The sequence below is a fragment of the Pieris brassicae genome, chromosome 13 (assembly GCF_905147105.1).
Source record: "Pieris brassicae chromosome 13, ilPieBrab1.1, whole genome shotgun sequence".
Classification (NCBI taxonomy): Eukaryota; Metazoa; Arthropoda; class Insecta; order Lepidoptera; family Pieridae; genus Pieris; species Pieris brassicae.
The window spans coordinates 5038202-5047566 of record NC_059677.1 but is presented as its reverse complement, the minus strand read 5'-3'; positions in this window follow the sequence as shown (position 1 = coordinate 5047566).

Here is a 9365-nt window from a genome sequence, read left to right as displayed (position 1 = left end):
TTGTTGTTTTATTTTGTTATTTGTATACGTAATATTTATAGAAAAACAAATAATTTACATAAAAATTGCAACGGCCTTATCGCTAACAAGCGACCTCTTCCAGGCAACTCTAGTAAAGAAAAAACTAAAAATAAATAAATAACTAAACTAAATAAATAAAAAAACTAATATTAAACTAAAATAATTAAAAATAAATACAAGATTTGCATTAGTCATGATTGAGCAGGATACGATATGGTTAAGGAAGTATTTTAATTTTATAAAACGGAGCACAGGAGGCACACCTGATGTGATACCGCCGCCCATGGACACTCAACGCCAGATGGCTCGCGAGTGCGTTGCCGGCCTTTTAAGAATTGGTACGCTCTTTTCTTGAAGGACCCTAAATTGCCAATCGTATGGAGTCGGGCAGCCGATTCCACAGCTAAATGGCGGAGATCCTAAATTAATTACCTCAGAAGGATGGATGGAGATGGAATTTCCAATAAACATCTATTGGAGGAGCGGAAGACATAGTTATATGAGCCTTTGCCCATTACCGAGTTGGTTATATATTGGTTTAAAATTAGGACAAGCCCAACATGTGTATTCGCATCCAGGCACGACCTGGAGCAACAAATGCAGATGAAAAGACCGTGACGGCCTACAGGACATGTTAATAAAGCACAGACCGTGCCTGGAACGGTTCTGCGAAAAAAAATATATAAAAGAAGATAAAGGCGGCAAACAAAACCGAAAAAGCTGGTCTCGTGGGGAATTGCGCCCAGCTCGTTAATTAATATTGTAAATATATATATTGCTGATGAAGTCAGGGCGTATTTGGCCCTTCGTAAACTAGTGTATTGGAATCAATGAAAAGTCGTTGTATTGTCCTTTACTATAGCTTTTACACAATGTTATAATTATTTATAAGTTTATAATAATACATAGCTTCAATTCGGTATAAAAGTGTTTTCTTTCAATAGATAAAGTCAGTGAACACGATGGTATCATAGTCATTAATAGTAGTGTTATTAAAAAAAAACACAGTTATAAGGAACTGAGAATTAGGAATGATTAGATAAGAGGGAGTTGGGATTGAAAGGAATTGAGTATAGAAGTTGAAGCGTCACGTCTGAGTCGAATAGGTAGTTCGAGCTGCCTGCGGAATTAAGACATGGTCATCCTAAGACCAAATAAAAGCGTATTCTTCAGGCGATCGATCTGGTCAAGCAGCTCTTCCTTCATATCAGACGTATGAGTGTATTATTATAGCTAACATAGATAGTGTTAGTGCGGATAGAAAGAGGTCTCAGAGCAATGGAAGTACAGTTTGGCATATAGTTACTAGGCGTTATTTTCTCAAGAATAAACATTATATTGACCACCAGCTCTGCGGTCATCGTCAATCAGTTGCCAACATAAAATAACCACGGAACAGATACATATATCTGAAACCTTGACCTAAAAGGTTGTGCCATTGGTATCTAAAAGTAAAATTAATTTACTTGATACAGACTAAGTTAAACCATAATTAACCGTATAAGTTAAGTTTTCTGAAATACGAATCTTCGCTTCCACGATCTTTGGCCAATCTTCTGTGACCCACTAAATAATCCCGACCGGGATATTTTCCTATGAGTAGGTGTGTATTTAAATACTTTTGCACAGAGAAGGATATTAAATTAATAATTAATTAAACCCTTTTTTTAACGCGATTTGTTTGACAGATGTAATGACGTGAAAACGTCGCATGCCGAAACTAAAATAAAATAAATAATATCGCGAAGCCGATCAAAATAAAAATCAGTACTAATGATCATAAAATTTTTGACTATTCAATTTGTTCGGGTTCGCGATATTGTCACTTGTTGAGTTTCAGAACGCGACAAAATCCTCCTACGCAAACACGCACACTGTTTTGATAGATATGATTGAATTTTAACTTGCAGCGATAATAAAGTGCAAATAGACTCTTTAACGTTAGGAATACACCTACATTGCTAAGACTGTGACTGTGTGAGTGCTTGTAATTTAATATGAACTTTATTGAATAGCAATAAAGTCCATAGAACGCCTTGTCGTCCAGGGGAAGATAGAAGGCACTAGACCGGAAGGTCACCTACGCGTTGGACTGACCAGATCAAGTCTGCCGTAGGAGGTACACTTAATGAGTGTAGCAGGATGACCACTAATAGGCAACGATGGCGAAACGTCCTGAAGCGCATCACATCTGCTCCTTTGATTACCACTACTAAATAGCGATCACGACCGCTCTGTCGAGAGTGTACCGGATAAGAAGAGAAGAATAGCAATAAAGTTCAAATTGACTCTACATTTTATTCACAAAACGTTAGTATGGGAAAAAGAAAAGGGTTGTTTAAGGGATTTCCCGGAAATTATTCCAATTTTTCTCGCCGTAAAAACCATTCGTAGACTTCAACGAACATTTAAAAAAAAAGAATTGGTACAATTGGTCCAGGCATTGTAGATTTATGCGCTTACCAACACATTTTGCGATTCATTTTTATATTACAGATAAATAATCCTAATTCTTGGAATTGATCCAGTTTAAACAATTTGTATGACTCAAAACGCCCTTGACTTGCGAACTGGTAGTAAATGTAAATTGAGAATCAATTTAACATCTTTTCTGTTGACTTTCATAAGTGTTCTTGGCCAACTATATGAATAAGTAATTTTGAGTTTAAGTGCCCTGCCTCACCGGGACGCCATGGCCACGTCGCCGGCTACGGAGCCAAACAATTAGTATTCACATGTATGGTACCTCCACTTTTTCTCACGACGGTTTGGCAAAGTGGCCAATTTGGCAGCGTAGCCACGACGATGGATCACTTGGGTGGAGCCCTGGCTACTTGGCAGCCTGGCGACGTCGCCAACAAAATGTATGCGAGCAAGTTGCGTCTCACTCACTCAGTCGCCAACCAGTTGCCGAATTAAGACTGCACTTTTTTTGCGTTTTCATAGTCTCAAAATTATGTGTTTTACTTAGTTTTTTCTGAAAGAAACTGTTAGTAAGTCTACTGCTCTCCTGTTTATTAATATTTTATTTTAAAATTTGATTTAAAATTATAATTTATTTGATTATTTTTTTTTACTTTTGTGTCGAGACAACTGAATGCATTGGCGACGCGATTTGGCGACTCAGTCTGGCGACGCAAGGACGCCAGACGTAGCCATGGTAACGTCGCTGGCCACGTCGCCATGGCGTCTCGGTGAGGTATGGCCCTAAGTTTGACCCTCACAAGTTAAGAATTGATGATGGTTAAATAATGGTAAGAATTCCGCTATTATATGTTTTTTACAAGGACACTTAGCAGGAAAAACAAAATGTTCAAAAATACTATGTCATTAGGTTCTGATTAATCCAATTTGTTTAACACACATTCCACGCTGACGAATTGTTTGGGGCCGTACAAGTATTCCGTAACCACAAGGGCGAAGGGGGGTTGTCTTTGATTTTCCTATTTGGTGATTACGTCAACAGTAATTATTTACGTTTTTACACCTATGAACCACACAATGTCTATGCTTGAAAACGAAATGCATTTTCGAGGATTCTTACAAAACATAAATACGTTTATGTAGTATTATTTTTCAGGGCTTTGCTTACTTTTGCTGACAAGAGGACGCGGGGTGTGGGTAATGCAGTAAATCTGCTTACGTAATACTTGAACGGCCCCTATCCTAGAAGACAATTATTGATGTTGTAGTGCATCAACCTTCAACCTTTAGGGTCTTGGCCTATCCATCCGTTTCTGTCATAATTTTTACGAGGCAAGCCGATCAGCTATCTTACACACACCAGATATAAGAATACCAGAAGGCTTGCACGTGGTGGAACACGTCAGTACCTTGTTTCAAATAGTGGTACGCGGTAAAAAATGCCTGAATTTAACGATTAGTTGTGGAACGTCAACGAGTTGAATTTGGTATTTTACCTCCGTCTGATGATGAAACTCAGCTGCAGGTATTAATCCGAACAAATTCATGAACACTCTCCATGGTAAATGCGGTAGAAGATGCAGAGTGACCCCACATCTCTACGCAAAACCTTGGCGGATCGGAAAGTGACTGGTAACTGATTCGAATCGTTCCTCGTTGAATACGGTGAAGTGGAATGATAATGGGAGCTCCCACCCAGAGCCAAGAACCGTACTCCATGTGGTGTCGAATTGTTGTCCTTCACTGTACGAGCGAGTATTAGAGAATGTCCATTATTGCACAGCTGGGGATCGAATGATGCCACAAGGCTGACACTGCTGTTGTAAAATTATAACTAGGTTGTAAACCAGTTAATATAATAATATCTTATAACATTTCATTTACTTAGTACATAACTATTAGAGTAATTAACATTCACTCGAACGCTAAAGGAAGACATCGTGAACAAACCAGCTCGCCTTACTCAAACTCAAAATAACTTTATTTATATTACCTATATACCTACCAAGGACACATATGAAATTAATTGTAAATTTAAAGTTACTACCAGTTCGCAATTCAAGAGCGTTGAGCGGGCAAGAAGAGCTGGCAAGAAACTCTCCGCCACTCTTTTTAATCTCTAAGTTTTGTGTCATACAAATACTTAGACCCAAACAGTCGACATGTGTCAGACACAGGAGGCTGATCACCTACTTGCTTATTAGATTAACAAATGATCATGAAACAGATAAAGAAATCTGAAGTCCTGACCTAAAAAGGTTGTAGCGCCACTGATTTTTATTTAATAAAATAAGACACAAAGATGAACAGTACTAAATCTACCAATGCCTTTAACTGCTGGCATTACAGCTGCTGAGCAATATGCCGTACAACTCACATGGAGATGGGAACGTAACCCTGCGACTGGGTCAAAAGGAATAAGAAACGGGCAGACCAAAAGAGCGATGTGCTGACGAATCGAAATGGTAGATGGAAAAAAATGATGATGCTGGATGATGAAAATAGGATGTTAAATTACATGATTAGACGACGTATTGTAATAATAATAATTTATTGCAAGAATATGGTACAAAAAGTTGGTACAATTGTTAATTCGCATATGCCGCCACACACAATGGCGCGTAAATTTGTTCTTAAAGAAATTTTACATTTTACTTTATTAGTCATCTTATATTATCTGTATCGTACATATCATATCAAATGTTATTGAATTTATATCAACTACAGTGTCTCACGCAAATAATCATTTATTGAATAATATTTTTTTCCAAAAGTAATACACCAATAAAACTCTTTAGTCGTAAGAATTATTTAGTGTAATTTCTTTACAGGAAGGAAAACAGCACAGATAACACGTCTTATCTATTTAAATAGTTCTTTATCACACATAAAATTGCCGGTAATTCCCATGTCAATTCTGCACAACACATAATTGGTCAATTATCGTAAATGTTTTTCTAAATCACAGTAGTGATTTCAAGATAATTGAGTGATTTAAAATCTTATAAATTTGTCGAAACATATTGTTACGAATACGGGTCGACTGTAATTTGATTTCTGACCGTTTCAGGAGAGGGTCAATCACATATTAGAAAATTGTAATTTCCATAATTTTACCCTAGTTGTCAGGAAGCTGAAACCTTTTTTCAGTCGGTTTCAGAACATGTGTAGTAGAGTGGTGCAGTTTTCAGGAGACCCGTTTTCAGGCGTTTTCAGGCCTAGGTATACCCCTTTGATGAAGGATTATTCTAGACCAAACTTTCTAGGTGTGAGACAAGGACGAAATGATACGAGAGAGAGAGAGAAGATCAGACCTTTCTCGAAACTAGACTGAGCACTCTAGAACGCCGTACGACAAGGACGGAGCAATGTGCAAAAGAGACAAAGAGTGCCGACGTTCTAGTTCTAGAATTATTCCCAGGGATATATACGCGAGCCAAAACGCGACCAGTCACCTTTAGTTTTGAATGCGATAACAAGAGAGAAACACCGAAGCGATTACAAGTGATAAAGTACTGTGTGAAGTATGCATAAGTGATTGTTTTTGTGTGTGTAATTAGTGCATCTCTGCAATTAATTTGTGCCCATAAATTCCTCATTGATTTTTCAAGAAATAAACCCTTGAAGAAATCTACTGCATTTTCTATCCGATCCCCTAGCTCGTAACAATATGTTAAGTTCGGTGGCTGTTGTTGTATGTTCAAATATATGGTTAATGAAACACTTTGAAGCTGGATGTGGACTGGCTTTAATTGTTTAAAACATCGTTTCCCAAGCGGGAGGCGCGACCTTTGGCGGAGTCAAGTTTGTTATAGGTTCGCAGTCTGTTGAAAAATAATAAATACAATCTACATATAGGTAAAAACGATAACGAATAGCGGTATGTACAGATTATTATAATTTTACAGTGGCTGTCGCAATACTGTTTAACTGTTTGCATTTTCGTGGGCTGCGACATAAAATGGTTGAGACTACGACTAAGTACTGCCCCTAATGTTTTCTAACTAACGACGCGACGCTGGATTAACAAACTTGAATTATTGAATAGTTCGTTAATCTTCAATAAGTGACATTTATGTTATTGGACATTATCGGGAACGAGAATTAAATAATAATTTAAGAGTGTGGTAAAAACTAAAGGGCTAACGTTGGCTTCAAGTGTGCCATGATTCCTTACATTTAGTTTACGCTTCTCATTATTAACATTTATATGTAATACATACACACACACACACACATATATTTATATATATATATATATATGTTTAACATAACTGATGTTAGTCTATATAACTCTCGGTCCACTTTAAAACAGCTTTATTTTCTACTTGAATGACGTATGTACTACCCCAAGTACTAACGAGGCGCATGGCTTTGGAACCACCATGATGAAAATGTTATAAGTTCCCAGTAAGTCTTAGTTCCCAATGAATGACATTAGGTTAGGTTATATAAGGTTCTTTTTTGTTATTCTAAGTTTGCGATCAGGTTAGGTTAGGTTAAAGCCAAAAATTTGTACCTTCTTTCAATCATTTCACAAATCATGATGTTTTAATTAATTTCTATGGGGTTAAAGACCGCCACCACATTATTGCATGGTACACCATTGCCGAGAATTGGATAGATTTTCTAACCACCTGTGGATCCAGCTGCCAACTGCAGTATTTCCGAATCAATTCGATTTAGGGTCTTTCATGAAAAGAGAGTATCACTTAGTAGTGTCTTTTGTTAAAATAGCTTTTACACATTAAGAAAAACACTTTTTGAACGGATTGAAGCTATGTATTATTATTAAAACTTATAATTATTTACATAATTCTATATTTTATTTTTTTTCCGACGTTTCGCTTGCTTTTCAGCGTGCGTGGTCACGGTGACCACGAGAGTATCACTTCTTAAAAGGCAACGCACTTGCGAGCCCTCGATGTTTGAAGACAACCTGACCTGTTGCTGATCATTAAACATATAGTTAAAATCTATCCTATCGGTTAGGTTTAAATTATCTAAATATATATATATATATATATGTCGGAGAAACACCTTCCCCAGTGACGTCATCAACAGTGGTTGCAGATTTGGTGGGCGTCATGAGGGTAAAGCGCGAGCACAAAACACGACGATTGTAGTTTTCACAATATTTTATGATAGTTATTTAATAATAAATTATAAGTTTTAAGACCGAGCAGTGAGTCCAATGCACCAATCTAGCGACCAAAACTCAGGGATCCAACTCGATCCGTCTCCACTTCAAAAAGGCCCCGTAACAATTTTTTTTTTTTTTTTTGAGAATGGAATCTCGCTGTTGGCCTTAAGGGTCTTTACAGCTCAGCTCGGGCTGTTTTGGCGAGCGTAGCTCGGCCAGAATGGCGTTTTATCCCGCGGCTAGCGCAAGGGCGTCTCCTGTGAGACTCGAACCTCGGCTTGGGCCGTCGCGGGGCGGTCAATCGCCTGAAGGGCAGGACGGAAGCTCACTGGAGTGAGCGAAATGCGAAGTAAAGGTCCTCGCCTTCCCCGGTGAAGGCGGTTTTTTACCCTAATCTGAGAACCCCGTAACAACCAACGGACTGGCCTATTTATAGATGGCGCTTCGACCCCACTCGAGCAAAATGCTCTGCTCTCATTGGTCGTTTGTTTAATAACGATTACAATCTTATAAATTAGAAAAACGTAACTAATTTTAACTAAAATCACTAATTTGTTAACAGAAATATGTTTTAGGTTTTATAATATCGTAAAATCGCGTATTAAGTTAAATTATGATTAATGCAACGTGTTTAAATGATAAAGAGAATTTAATGTGTTATTGTACAATCAACAAGCAACTCGTTGAATGGCTTCCTCCGACATATATTTATATTAAGTTATATAGATATCATAAGTTAGTGAATAAAGGCTTTTATTATTAAACAACTTTCCAAGTTAGTACAAAGTTCATACGTGCTGTTGTTACAGCTGTATTTTTTACAATTGTACGGTAATGCTTAAAGAAATTATTGATCATTTGTCCTAGTTGCAATAACCGAGAAAGTACGATACAGTGTTCTCAAAGACGCGGTTCCAAATTTCTAGAGAAAGGTAGGACAGAAAGTAAGCCCATACAGACAGAAAACTAATGCGACAATTATCTAATCTTATCTCTCTCTTCGGTAGCTTATGCAACGAATCATCAGGAGTGACCACACTCCACAGTGTCCAAAATAGTTCTGGCATAATTGTAGAGGCGAAAGAAGTTTTAATGGCGTGAAGTGCCATCAGGTTAGGTTTCTCTTCCTCTGCCACTTGGGGGACATAGACTTTACGTCAAATAAGTGAGCTCTCCTATTGTAGTTTTGAGAAGAATCTTTCGCTTGATCGGTCCATTTGGTTGGTGAACGGTCAAGCCCGTATTAGCAACCTCCAACCCATCAGTTTCAGCAAGTTCTCATTCTCTACATATTGTATTGCCGAAATATGTGATGTTGTCACAAATATGTGCTCTTTATAATATTTGCGTAGATAAGATATTATGTAGCATGCCCATGGAATGCTTTGGAAGCGTTCTGTGAGGCCGTCGTAATCCTTAAACACAATGCGGAAGGGATTCAGAGGTCTTACCCTGAAGCTGACATTTTATAAGATATTTTCATAAGTATCTGATTGTCCTCATTTTGACATGTGACGTTTGAGAGCATAAACAAAATAGAAGTTAATTAATTCATTTTTTCATTAATTTTGTTTATTGTAAAGATTAAATCTTCGTCGGCATTTACAAGTGCAAAGCTGATTGGACACTGGAGCTGGAACATTCACTTATAGAAAGTCTATTGTTGGATTAATCTGTGAAATCAGTATAACGAAGTTATAAAAAGAAAAGTAGACTAGCATTGTTGACCTAGTGCCTATGCGCACGAGTCTCAATGCAGTGGTTGTGTTTAATCTTC